The sequence below is a fragment of the Schistocerca serialis genome, chromosome 9 (genome assembly GCF_023864345.2).
Source record: "Schistocerca serialis cubense isolate TAMUIC-IGC-003099 chromosome 9, iqSchSeri2.2, whole genome shotgun sequence".
Classification (NCBI taxonomy): Eukaryota; Metazoa; Arthropoda; class Insecta; order Orthoptera; family Acrididae; genus Schistocerca; species Schistocerca serialis.
Window position 1 is genome coordinate 353,347,824 of NC_064646.1, and position 14,001 is coordinate 353,361,824.

The following is a 14,001-nucleotide window of genomic DNA, read 5'->3' on the forward strand; positions in this document are numbered from 1 at the left end:
AATCTTAAGAGTTAAGTAGGAAAACCTGTACCAAGCAAAGAAGGGAAAGCTGAACGGTTGAATTAAATATGCAGAGGAACTATACAAGGGTAACATAGCATAAAGGGAAGAGGAAGTAGATGAAGACGAGTTAGGAGATGTAATACTGCAAGAAGAATTTGACAGAGCACTGAAAAATCGTAGTCTAAACAAGGCCCCTGGAGTAGACGACATTCCCTCAGAAATACTGGTAGCCTTGAGATAGCTAGTCACAACAAAATTACACTACCTGAAGTGCAAGATGTACGAGATACGCGAAATACCTTCATATTTCAAGAAGAATATAGTAACTGAAATTCCAAAGAAAGCAAGTGCTGACAAATAAGAATATTACCGAACTATCAGTTAATAGTTCATGGTTGCAAAATAATAACATGATTTATTTACAGAAGAATGGGAGATTGGTAGCAGCCGACCTCGAGGAAGATCAGTTTGTATTCGGGCGGTCAAAATGTAGGAACATATGAGTCAGTACTGACCCCACGACTTATCTTAGAATGTAGTTTAAGGAAAGGCAAACCTAAGTCTACAGCTTTTGAAGATTCAGAGAAAGCTTTTGACAATGTCGACTGGAATACACTCTTTGAAATTCTGAAGACAGCAGGGGTAAAGTGCAGGGAGTAAAAGGTTATTTACAGCGTGTACAGTAACCAAACGGAAGGTATAACTGTCGAGGGGTATGAAAGTGAGACCGTGGTTGAGAAGACAATGACACAGGGTTTTAGCTTATCACCCACGTTATTCAATCTGTACTCTGAGTCAGCAGTAAAGGAAACCAAAGAAAGATTTGGAGAACTAATTAAAGTTCACGGAGAAGAAATAAAAGTTTCGAGGTTTGCAGATGACATCGTAATTCTATCAGTGACAGCAAAGGGCTTGGAAGAGCAGTTGAATGGAATGAATAGTATCTTGCATGATGGGTATAAGATGAACATTAACAAAAGCAAAACAAAGGTAATGGAATGCAGTCGAATTAAATCACGTGATGCTGAAATAATTACACTCCTGGAAATGGAAAAAAGAACACATTGACACCGGTGTGTCAGACCCACCATACTTGCTCCGGACACTGCGAGAGGGCTGTACAAGCAATGATCACACGCACGGCACAGCGGACACACCAGGAACCGCGGTGTTGGCCGTCAAATGGCGCTAGCTGCGCAGCATTTGTGCACCGCCGCCGTCAGTGTCAGCCAGTTTGCCGTGGCATACGGAGCTCCATCGCAGTCTTTAACACTGGTAGCATGCCGCGACAGCGTGGACGTGAACCGTATGTGCAGTTGACGGACTTTGAGCGAGGGCGTATAGTGGGCATGCGGGAGGCCGGGTGGACGTACCGCCGAATTGCTCAACACGTGGGGCGTGAGGTCTCCACAGTTCATCGATGTTGTCGCCAGTGGTCGGCGGAAGGTGCACGTGCCCGTCGACCTGGGACCGGACCGCAGCGACGCACGGATGCACGCCAAGACCGTAGGATCCTACGCAGTGCCGTAGGGGACCGCACCGCCACTTCCCAGCAAATTAGGGACACTATTGCTCCTGGGGTATCGGCGAGGACCATTCGCAACCGTCTCCATGAAGCTGGGCTACGGTCCCGCACACCGTTAGGCCGTCTTCCTCTCACGCCCCAACATCGTGCAGCCCGCCTCCAGTGGTGTCACGACAGGCGTGAATGGAGGGACGAATGGAGACGTGTCGTCTTCATCGATGAGAGTCGCTTCTGCCTTGGTGCCAATGATGGTCGTATGCGTGTTTGGCGCCGTGCAGGTGAGCGCCACAATCAGGACTGCATACGACCGAGGCACACAGGGCCAACACCCGGCATCATGGTGTGGGGAGCGATCTCCTACACTGGCCGTACACCACTGGTGATCGTCGAGGGGACACTGAATAGTGCACGGTACATCCAAACCGTCATCGAACCCATCGTTCTACCATTCCTAGACCGGCAAGGGAACTTGCTGTTCCAGCAGGACAACGCACGTCCGCATGTATCCCGTGCCACCCAACGTGCTCTAGAAGGTGTAAGTCAACTACCCTGGCCAGCAAGATCTCCGGATCTGTCCCCCATTGAGCATGTTTGGGACTGGATGAAGCGTCGTCTCACGCGGTCTGCACGTCCAGCACGAACGCTGGTCCAACTGAGGCGCCAGGTGGAAATGGCATGGCAAGCCGTTCCACAGGACCACATCCAGCATCTCTACGATCGTCTCCATGGGAGAATAGCAGCCTGCATTGCTGCGAAAGGTGGATATACACTGTACTAGTGCCGACATTGTGCATGCTCTGTTGCCTGTGTCTATGTGCCTGTGGTTCTGTCAGTGTGATCATGTGATGTATCTGACCCCAGGAATGTGTCAATAAAGTTTCCCCTTCCTGGGACAATGAATTCACGGTGTTCTTATTTCAATTTCCAGGAGTGTAGATTAGGAAACGACACACTAAAAGGAGTAGATGGGTTCCGCTATTTGGGCAACAAAATAACTGATGACGGTCGAAGTAGAGAGGGTATAAAATGTAGACTGGCAATGACAAGAATAGCCTTTCACAAGAAGAAAAATTTAACATCGGATATTGATTTCATTGCTATGAAGTCTTTTCTGAAGGTCTTTGACTAGAGTGTTGTCATGTATGCAAGTGAAACGTGGACGATAAGCAGTTCCTAAAAGAAGAAAATATTTTCAAATGTAAATGCTGATGATTAGGTGGGTAGATAATGTAACGAACGGGAAGGCACTGAATACAATGGGGGGAAAAGGAGATGTGTGACATAACTTGAGTAAAAGAAGGGATCGTTTCGTAGGACACAGTCTTAGGAAACAAGAGATCACAAATTTAGTACTGGAGAGGAGAGAGGGGGTAAATATTGTATTAGGAGACCAAGGGCTGAATAGAGTAAGCAGATTCAGATGGATGTAGGTTCCAGTAGTTATTTAAAAACGAAGAGGCTCGCACAGGATAATGTGGAGAGCTGTATTAACTAATCTTCGGACTGAAGACGACACAACAAAAAGTTTTTAATTTCCGAAAGCCCCACCATTTCTTTGAAGAATTCCTGGAATGATTTACGCAGATTTTTGAAAGGAAAACGCTACTGTGTGCACCACCAAGAGGAAAGCTGTTAATAAATCTTACTACAGCTTTAGTGAACGGCATCGCGGAATCACAAAACTAGTGTAGTGTTATTTACGGACAAACAGTTTCGGTCAGACGACCATCTTCAAATGACCTACATTCAGTATTAATAAAATTCTATAAAAAATACTAATGCCAAAATATTGAAACTGCACCCTTGTATATAGCAATATCAGATACAATAAAATAGAATCATCGTGGTGAATAATGAAATGATTATCAGACCTTCATGAACCCACATTATGTGAGTATACATCTAAGAGTTTCAGAATTGTTCACCGGTTTGATATCTAAAGAAAGAAAGAAATGAGTTGCACAGTAGAAAACCCACGCTACATGAGAAAGTGTCAGAGGCGCCGTCCGATAGAACAGACGTGACTCGTGATGACGCCGCTGGTACGTACACTCTTTGACATAAAACTCGACCGGCGGCCGGCCGCTTCAGAGGCTAAGTCCGCGCCGATCGCGACATGGGACAATAAAACTGGCCAACTCGCTAAGTCTCTAAGTCCGGTTATCTGCACAATCTGGCAACACTGCAGACTGCGGCACTTCCTGGAGGACAACTTGTCCCATGACGGAGAAAACACTAAGCTGGTTGCGCCTGAGGTCTAGCGGTAGCGTGCGTTGTTTCTGTTCGTAATGTCAGTGGATCGAGAGCAGCTGGCAGAAAATATTTTTATAGCCTCTTCTGTCTGAATGCTGAAGACGTGAATGTAATGGTAGCGCAGATTCAATCTATTTCGCTTTCTGACACACCGATATCAAAATTTTATCCAGTAACGATTTTGCGGCAGATTTCCTGCAGACTGTCCTCCTCTGGACGCCGTATGCGGCAAATCTCCGGGATCCATTTGCTGGCTACAGGCAGCGGCCGTGGCGACAGCAGCGGCGCTGCACTCCCCCGTTCTTTATCGAAAGCGCCTGCTCCCGCTCATCGCTTTTGATGATTTAAAACGCTTTATTATTAAATGTTGCTCCACAGAAAATTTCTACGATTTCCATTCACGCTCAAAAGCAACGGAGACAGACGCCCTGATTAGTAGGCGGGTATTATATTACATTAATCGGCAAGAGCTGAGTATAGCCCAAAATTAATTTTATAGACTGGGTCGAAATTAAACCACCTCGCTACATTCGATGAATTTATAAATGCTTCATACCTCGTTTATTTTCCTTTCAAACTCAATTATTTGTGCAACTTTTGGTCAATGTTCGGATGTTTTCGTCAAGCTGGGGTGAGCGTCTGTGGTGTAAAGTGTATTACAGTTCTTGTTTCATTCCTTATGGTAACTCTATGCGATAAACTGTGTGAATACCTTGCAATGCATGCTCTGTAGCAGCGCAGGAACACTGCACATTTGGAGTTCCATGTAGGGATTCATGAAGTATTTAATCTTGATCGCAAGTGATAGTTAAGGTCATCAGATTTAGACCAGAGAAATTTGTCGTTTTGGAGGTTTCAGAGAACGGAAAGGAATTGCTAACGCCGGTGTTAGAAAAGTCTACAGTTAAATGCTATTGCAAAAATTTAGAAGAGGGGAACTATATTAATCAACATGTGCACTTCATAAACAACCTTCTGACATGTTAGACCTATATGACGAACAAAACTCAAATTTATATCGTTGACAGTCGCCTTGAATCTTTTCAGGATCTATTTTACAGAGAAGCACTTTGGCATTTGCAAAGCAGATATCCATGATATTAACTTAATTTACTAAGTCGAATCGGACGAAGATTGATGTTTAAAGGCATTCTTCAGATTTCGTATAAAGAATTTTTACTAGCCGTTTGCAACTACATTAATTAAAATGGAAAATAAAAGGTTGTAGTCAGTGGCTTCCACCGAGACTGGAACTGCTATGTCATACAGTACGACCACCGCAACGCACAAGGGAACCTCTTTTTTTTTAATTTTGCTTTTTTTCTTTTACTTTTTTTGACGATAACCCCTTTTTTTCTCTCTTATTTTAAAGCCCCTTAGGAAAATGGCAATAAAAAATGAAACTAAGTGCCACCGCCACTTTTCATCCTATAACAAAAAAAAAAAAAAAACTGGTCCACTTCTGGCTCCTGACTAAACCTACCCCAAGAGCTGCCTATATACCAGGGGAAATATGGGAATTCAAGGTTAGGGCTATCATTACAAACAAAACAAAATCTTCCTTTTTCTGAATTTTATTTTTATTTTGATTTTTGTTTTGTTTATTTTTGTTGTGTAATTGATCAGACGCCTTCTGCGCCCCGCTGGTAATATGTTGAGTCACGTCTTCTCGAAATTGGTGTGTTCCGTTCAGTAGTTCAGAAATGTTCATTGGTTCAAACTGGAAACCTTCTTCACTCTTGGCTTAACACATTCCAGCTGCGAGGCGGGTCGTGGAAAGCACTCCCAAGGAAGTTCGAGAAAAATTGTCTGTATTTTGGGTGGCGGACAACGACGTAATGACGGTCGTTGAGGTATGTCCAAAAATAGAGTACAGAGTCTACAGTTTGTCCAACTAGGTAGTGAATGGCATGTCCGCGAATCCAATTCACAGCATTGGTCTTTGTCCGAGGAAAATAGTCACGTCCCGGAACTAATAATGAAAGGGGAGTATTCCGATTCAGAATGTCCCGCGTTAGAAAAGCCACAATATGACGAATAACCTCTGAGCTAAAGACACACTGGCGACCACAGACGGACTATAGTCACTGCGATGTTGCCTGAGCCTCAAAACGCAACCTTAAAACACACAAACAGGTGTTACTTATGTGAAGAACGCCGTTCTTGGAGTCCAGAAATTAATTATACTTTCTAAGTGTCTCATCTTACAGTGGATTCTATCGTACGAGTCTTCGATGTGGAAAACGAATGTCAAGTGAATTTAGCGAGGTAACGCCGGCCTACACCCGGAAGTAAATGCACTATCAGAGTGTTGACAAATACTTGCTACGACGCTGCCGTTTCTCGGTTCTCTTACGAGGCAGCTCTTCAGCGAAATGCTTGCCGTGATTCTCCGATACGGTCCTTCAGAGTGGAGACGCGCGCGCACGTTTGGTTTTTATGCGGCGTTCTCCCCTGATGGTTTCTGACGTCGCCTTGTGGGCTATGTCTACATTTGAGGCATTCAATTATTATTAATCCAGAATGATACAAGTTTCAGCTTCCGGCGTGGAAGAAGGCTGTTGACGCCGACATTATATCATTTCAACGTAGGGAAAGCAAAACGGGTCATTCAATGTTTCTCATTCAACATAAAGCATGTGAGATAATTTTCCGTAACGTTCATAATCATCTAAAAATACAAACGAAGTAAAAATACATCTGAAGCTTATTCGAATTGAATATAATGTAAGATACCAAACGCTTTGCACCTCGATGTCGAAATGTCATGATTACCACGAGAATGAAGAAATATGTTGGTACGGATGGAAGCAAGAAGAGACGCAGTCAACAAATATTCGATTCCTCATGGCATTCATTTCATTTGAGACGTAAGAAGAGGTAAAGCGGGATATTACTTTCGTTAACACGAAAGATATGCCGCACATATTGATAAAGAGGAAGTCTGCGTCTTCATACGTTTCCTCCTTGAAATCTGTATGCTCTCTTATATGCTAAGTAGCCTGATCATTGTTTCAGTAATGTTACCCTCTTGTTTGACCCCGTAACGATGAACAGATTCCAAATGCATGTCTCTGCATGAAAGTAGCTGTTCGAACCCTTCCTGGGTTGCTTTTTGTGTTTTATTGCTTGGAATTCCTGAAGCAGACCTCTGTGCCTTCTCCCCTTGTGGGTTAGGTCTCAAAACTAAACCACTTTTTATCCAATGTCATAATTTATTCAGACAGCATCAGCACAAGACTGTCAAACAAAGCCTTCCATTTACAGTTGCAACACTCTAACCAGCACTGACCGAAGTATAATCCACGGTCATGGTCCGAAATTAGCAGCTGTCTGCTACTGTGGCAAAGTCCGTACTACACTTTCGATTCCGCAGCACCATTTTATCTGGTAACACTGTGTAGTTGCAGAGTTGTGCCAGCATGTCTCTCCTCACACTGTCAACTTTATGTATCTCACTTCTCCTGTAGCGTTGATCACGAGGAGCAGAAGTAAATGAGTGTATTCTGCATAACGTAACATTCAGTATTCCCTTCTTTCATAGCCACTCTTCATGTGCATCGATACCAAATAGGAATGTGAAAACTCTTGCGAGTGAGAGAATGACAATAACAATCGTAACAAGAACAATCAAATAATGAATGATGTTTATTCCAACGCAGAACGAGAATGGCTTTAAATATAAAAATCTATATCTATATCCATATCTATTGATCTTTGAGATTGCACAATGCAAATATATTCTTAGCATTTAGTTACTGAATTTAGTTCGGGATGTTTGCAGAGAAAAGGAAAAGTCGGTACTTCTCGCTAGTGTAATATAATGTGAACCAGCAACTACCCTTTCCTCAGAACACGACTCAAGCAGGTCCCCAAGTAGGTACCAAGGCACTGCTGCATTCTGTTCCCTGACATTGCTCTGATGACGGTTAATGCAGATAGTTCCGATTATGAAATACAAAACGTATTGCAGGTTAGTTCCTAGGATAGTAACATTAAATTTGCGTTGTAGACGGCACATGAACGTGACGACTATCCATATTATTCATCAATATAAAAAGACAATATTATGGGAATTTAGCAGGATTACTCAACATGAATTCTGAAATTGGTTGACTGACCGCACAGGTGCTAAACGTCGTCAAGAGTATACGATGTCCTAATCGCATTAGGAATATGAAGATCGTCTTCGACAGCTCGCAACTTTCACATTGCTATCTCCGCCCTACTCCAGACAGCCGTCGGTGGAGTTGCACTAAGTTGCCGATGCAATGTAAGGCCTTCAAGCCGACAACAGACCACATATTGAAAAATACAAGCGAGTTCTCTTGCAGCGTAAGCTTATTGTAACTAATCTAAAAATTATTGGACAGGAACATTGTCCTATTCAAAAAAAGCTGTCCAGCAGGTCCTCTAATCGCTCCTTGGTACAGTCGTTTGACTATTGAAAATGGTTCCAACAAGTCACCACTAGAAAACACTGCTCTGTACCGCAATAACTCAAGATGTAAAGTAATACCACGATACTACAAATATCAGGGAACACCTTATCACAGATAAGACTGTCCTTAAGGCTTGTAAGCTCACATTTATTACAATAAATGACATACCTGTAATGTTACCACTCTCATTATTACGTCAGATTGGTAATGCACGTAGTAAGTTCGTCGTATTCATGATTTCCTCTTCAAAGTAACATACCGTACTTATTATTTAACACAAAATGACATTAAAAATTTAAGTTATTCACGAGCAGCTTGTTGAGAATATGTATGAACTTCAAATGACACGACGAACCGTCTTGTTCCGCATATGGATTCAAACCCAGCTCATGCAGACTAAGCAAAGATTTCGTTACTGACGGAAACTAACAGTCATTCCTGATTAAGCATACAGAGAGTGATATACCTCGATTTTAGACAGTATTAGTTAGCAAATATCAACTTTAAATTGCATAACGCAAACATGTTTAACAGACCCGAATTCCTACCCATCATCTATTGTCCCTGTTAACGAACTACGAGAGATGTTAAATATTGCTTCTTCACAAGTAACTTACTTGAAATGCCGTGAGGTAAAGCTTTGTGTTGGACACGGATTCGAACCCAGAACCTAATCGGATTGCTATCGAAGCACAGTCAAATGTGACATATCGGATTTTCGCGGCAGTAGCTAGATGTTTTAACTGAAATGACGAGACGAAACATTAATTTTTTCCTTCCCAGGACTCCTACCCGGCACCTATCGCTGTTATATTCTAGAGAAAACGAACGTTAAATATGGGTTTGTTGCGCCAGCAGTGATATGTGAGCATGTTTGAACTAGAAATAATATGACAAAGAGTTCAGCGCTCACTGGGAATAGAGCCCCACATATATCGTTGTTGACTACACACAAAGAGACGTCAGCTACCGAATTTTTCTCCACCAGCTGCTCAGAATAACATCTTGAACTTACAGTCATTTCGCAAATAGTTCTGTGTCTCACTGGGAGTTAAAAACGTCAGATATCGTTAGTGTTGACAACGAATAAAAATACATTAAAAATCAAAATTCTTATCCACCAGCAGATAGGTGTTCTCATGCTGGAGCTTGATAATGCATAATTAAATCTTTAGTGCCGGGCCAGGATTCGATCCCATTCACGCGTAATATGTGGCGATGTTTGCAGTTTTGAACAAACAACAAATTGTAGCCGAGCTGTATTGTCACGAAGGGATCAAATTCCGCGTTAAGGGCGGTCTGAGCTGCATTCCCAGTTCAGAACCAATCTTATCGACATACAGAAGCTCAGATAAAAGATGGAATAAGTGTCCTGTGACCATACATAGCGTTTTTTTCGTCATTTGAAATAAATAACTAGTATAAGAAAGGTTACTGGTGATAGAGTTTCTACATGTCGCCACTCCAGACTTTATTGTGGTTCAACCTAGCGTCTACATGGTAGAGAAGGAAAATCATCTTTAATGTGAATTTTCAGACCACACTGCCATTACACCTTCTTCACTTGGTTTAGCCAGGAGAGAATGGACTCTGTCTCTCCCTATCTAAATTCATTGACAGAAGTGGGAATCCAACCCAGGCCATAGGTATAACAACCTACCATCCGTCCAACAGACCACGAAAACCTCTTCTCTCATTTTTCTATCGTAACGCCGTTGCGCCACACTGGATGAGAATTCTGACACACAGGCGTCCTGTAGTAATTTGCACCATGTTCGGTAAATTCATTTACTTGGTTGACCGAATCACCATGAACTAGCTGCCTCGGCTACCCAGTGCATACATTCCACTCTATATTTTGTAATCACCGAAATAAAATCACGTAACTGCCACCTACACAGAACTGCCAACAGTGTAGGATGCAGAAGTTTAAATAGGAAGTGTTCCTTTCCACTTGAGCTATTCTATTGCGCTATCTGTTTGTAGAAAACGTCGTTCAGTAAAAAAAAAAAAAAAAAAAAAAAAAAAAAAAAAAAAAAAAAAAAAAAAAAAAAAAAGAAAAGCTGTAACTGTTTGTCTCTCAGAAGTCAAGACCTGGCCATATGCATAATCTCACAGTGCTGTGGAATCCAAAAGTTCTGGAGGAATAGTTGTCGAGCTCTGGAGCTGTTGTAGCTGCGTGTCAGCTAGTAGCGTAGATAAGATGTCGCGAGTTCGAATACATTCAGTGCTACATTTTTTAAAACGCAATTCTGCTGTCTGCTCGCTACGGTCGCAGGTTCGAATCCTGCCTCGGGCATGGATGTGTGTGATGTCCTTAGGTTAGTTAGGTTTAATTAGTTCTAAGTTCTAGGGGACTGATGACCACAGATGTTAAGTCCCATAGTGCTCAGAGCCATTTGAACCATTTTTTTGCTGTCTGCTGAAGTTGTCAATCTAATGGAACTTTGAACATACTTTCCTTCACTTTTCAACCCAAAGTAGTCGCATGTGGAAAAAGGGCTAACTACTGTGACATTTTGTTCTGTTCAGGTTTAATAGACAGCAGGCAGCAGATGCATCTCGAAGATGTGTAGGGAGAGCGCATCGTGCCATAATATGTCAGAAAAGTATTTTCTACATTAGCTGTCGTGTGGTAGTGAGATTTTATTCTTCTTCAAACTTTGTTTGACATTTAACTCAGAACAAGTTTTCTACATGCATGTAATCAATAAACTGCACGTGCATTGTCATACTGTCATAGATAACATCAGAGAATGCGCTTATATCGTTGATGATTAATTTCTCTCTCATGTTTACTATTGTTTTAACAACACTAAAGGAAACCTTACGAAAATTGTGCACTGTATTATAAGAAATGAAATAAAACTAACCACGATAACCTTACGACGAAAGTATGTTTTAATAAAACCGAGTACCTGTACACAAATGTGCCTCTATCGACGCGAATTAGTAAAATACTACTCAATTAGATTTTGATTGGGTCTGTGTTTCATTGGTATGCTGTGTCGTACTCAAGAGGTATGCAAATGTGGCATTTCATAAATATAGTTACGTATTCCTAGCAACCCAAAATTCGCTTGTCAGCAGCGGAAAGAGGCGTTACCTGTTGTGCAGCATTGTAAGTTTTTCAACATTGCACTATGAGCCGAAAGTATTTTCTTGCGATTTCCTTATTGATGTTTGATCCGACTCCTTGTAGCTCTTTGACAGAAGGGATAAAAACGTTGCAGTCAGTGAGACTGGAACTGCAAACCATAACAGACGCTTTTCCACAGGTCAGCACGTTACCACAGAGCTGACGAAGAGGTATGGGTCTGAGCGTCCTCTTACGACGGCAATAGTGCCTAGAACTCGTAAACCGCTATTTAAAGGTCGAGATTAGTTGCGATTTCCACCTGCAACAACTTTCCTGGGCTGAAAACCGTCAATTTACAATCTTTTGTTACCCTTCAAGCGATAATAACTCAGATTATTCAATGGAAATGACAGGTAAAATCAAGTGAACTTTGAGGCTTAATTCCATGCACACCAGGAAGTAACTCGTCGATCACAGAGTTGCCAAACATACGTTGCCTTGTTGCCAAATCTCAGTTACAGTACCAGCAGGAAGAAGACGAACCGATGTGATCCTACAGCGGGCTGGGAAGTGACCATAGCTGGCGTCTCCAAGTCACGTCTGCTGCGGCCTGGAATACGTAATGCGTCTGACTCGCTTACTGTAACTAGGTTTAGGGACTGGAGCGTAGTTACTAATAATACTCAGAACTGACTGCAAACTAAGCATCATAAATCAGTAACTCTCATTGTTGTTTTTATATTTCTTTAGTAAGTGTACTCAAAACTAAGAAACTCATTCACAGGCGTTTTCGTGCCTCGCCGATAGTCGAGCACAACAAACAAATAAAAATAAAAAAGAATGTTATATATATATATATATATATATATATATATATATATATATATATATATATATATATGTATATATCTGTGTGTGTGTGTGTGTGTGTGTGTGTGTGAGTGTGTGTGAGTGTGTGAGAGAGAGAGAGAGAGAGAGAGAGAGAGAGTGTAAAAAATTGTCGTAAAGAAATTGAATCATGGTATTTAAAGAAATCATTCATTGTAATGACACGTTCCACATCATTACGAAATGTCGTATTCATGATCTATGGAACAAGAAGTAATCTAATGTAATGTAATCTAATCTAATCACATCATATTGATGACTAGCCATAAAGAGTCATGAATTACCGAAATTTTTGCCAATACCAGTAACCAAATCTAAACTTGAAAATAAAAGACGACAAGTTTTGTAATAAACCGTGACTCCTATCAAGACCCTTTCATCCCTGTTATCTAACCACGAAAGATGTCTGATATACCTCCATTCTGAAGTAACAAAGTGTGCGTGCATTTAAAGATGAAGTGCATGATGTGAAGTTCTGTGACGGAGATACAAACCCAACACGTAATCGGATTGTTAACTAAGAAAAATCAAATGTTACGTATCGGTTTTTCTTACGAGCCGCTAGGTGTCTGAATCTAAAATAAGGATACAAACTTTTGTGCCTAACAGACAATCGAACTGCACACCTACCGTGCATCCACGAACGTAGCTTAAGTATCAGTTTCTTACTCACGAACAGTAAGATGTGTGCGTGTTTGACCAGAAATAACGACACCTATTGCGATTGTTGGCAACACATGAACAGACATTAAAAATGCGCGTTAATTTTCACTAGCAGGTGGGTGTGCACTTGATAGAGCTGGAAATGAAATTATGAATATTTTTGTACTGGATCAGGATTCGGACCCACATATTTACCTTTGGAGGAGACCTATAGAAGACTGCAGTCTTGGGAAAAGGAACGTAATGATAGAACTATACTGTACCGAGAGATTCAGATCCTCGAAAGAGGAGATACGAATGCGAATCACAGTCCAGCACCAAATTTTTCAACGTCTCTAGTTGAATGAAGTACAAGTAAACTAAGATCCCTGTCCCTTTAAATGACTATCGGTTCATCAAATAAAATAAAATTTGCTAATGTAAGTAAGCCTACTGGCGACTGTATTTCTGTTTACAATGACTTCAGCTATGTCATTTCCCAACGTAAACTGGCTCTGCCCAGTTGGTAATGAAGGAACGTGATGCTTAATGCTGATTCTGAATAATAACGTCTTTCTCTTGAGGTTACCAGAGGTAAAATAAATCTGTTTGTGCCTCTTAAAAGCAAATGGGAGGGGCTGTAACGGATGATGTGCTTAGCTTACAAAATTAATCACGGTGGAAAAAATGAGAGTCTATTAAATGGTTAAGTAGAAGCATGCTTCTGACGCAGAGATTATGCTTTTCTCATGTCAGCAGGATGTAAAGACTCTTCTAGGCATCATAGGCTGGATGTGAAGCCCTTTTTGATTTTTCACAAATTCAGCAAATTTCTTAGTTCGAGAAAATCCACTGTGATTTGTGAAGTTGCCGGATAATTCGATTATTACTGTTATTATTACTATCATTTTATTCATACCGCTGCTGGAACACGACCGTAGTCTTGAGGTAAAACGCGAGACCAGCTAATATGACGTCTGGCGACCGAAAGCACATATCGAGAAAATTTTTATCGCCCCTTTCCTCTCGGTGCTGAAGCTATGGGTGTAATTCAAGCGAATCTACTATATAATATTAGCTGGTCTCGCGTTTTACCTCAAGACTACGGTCGTAGTGAAGAGTAATGTACTAAGACTGGAGTCAAGACTTCCTCTGGGAAGTGCCGCAGT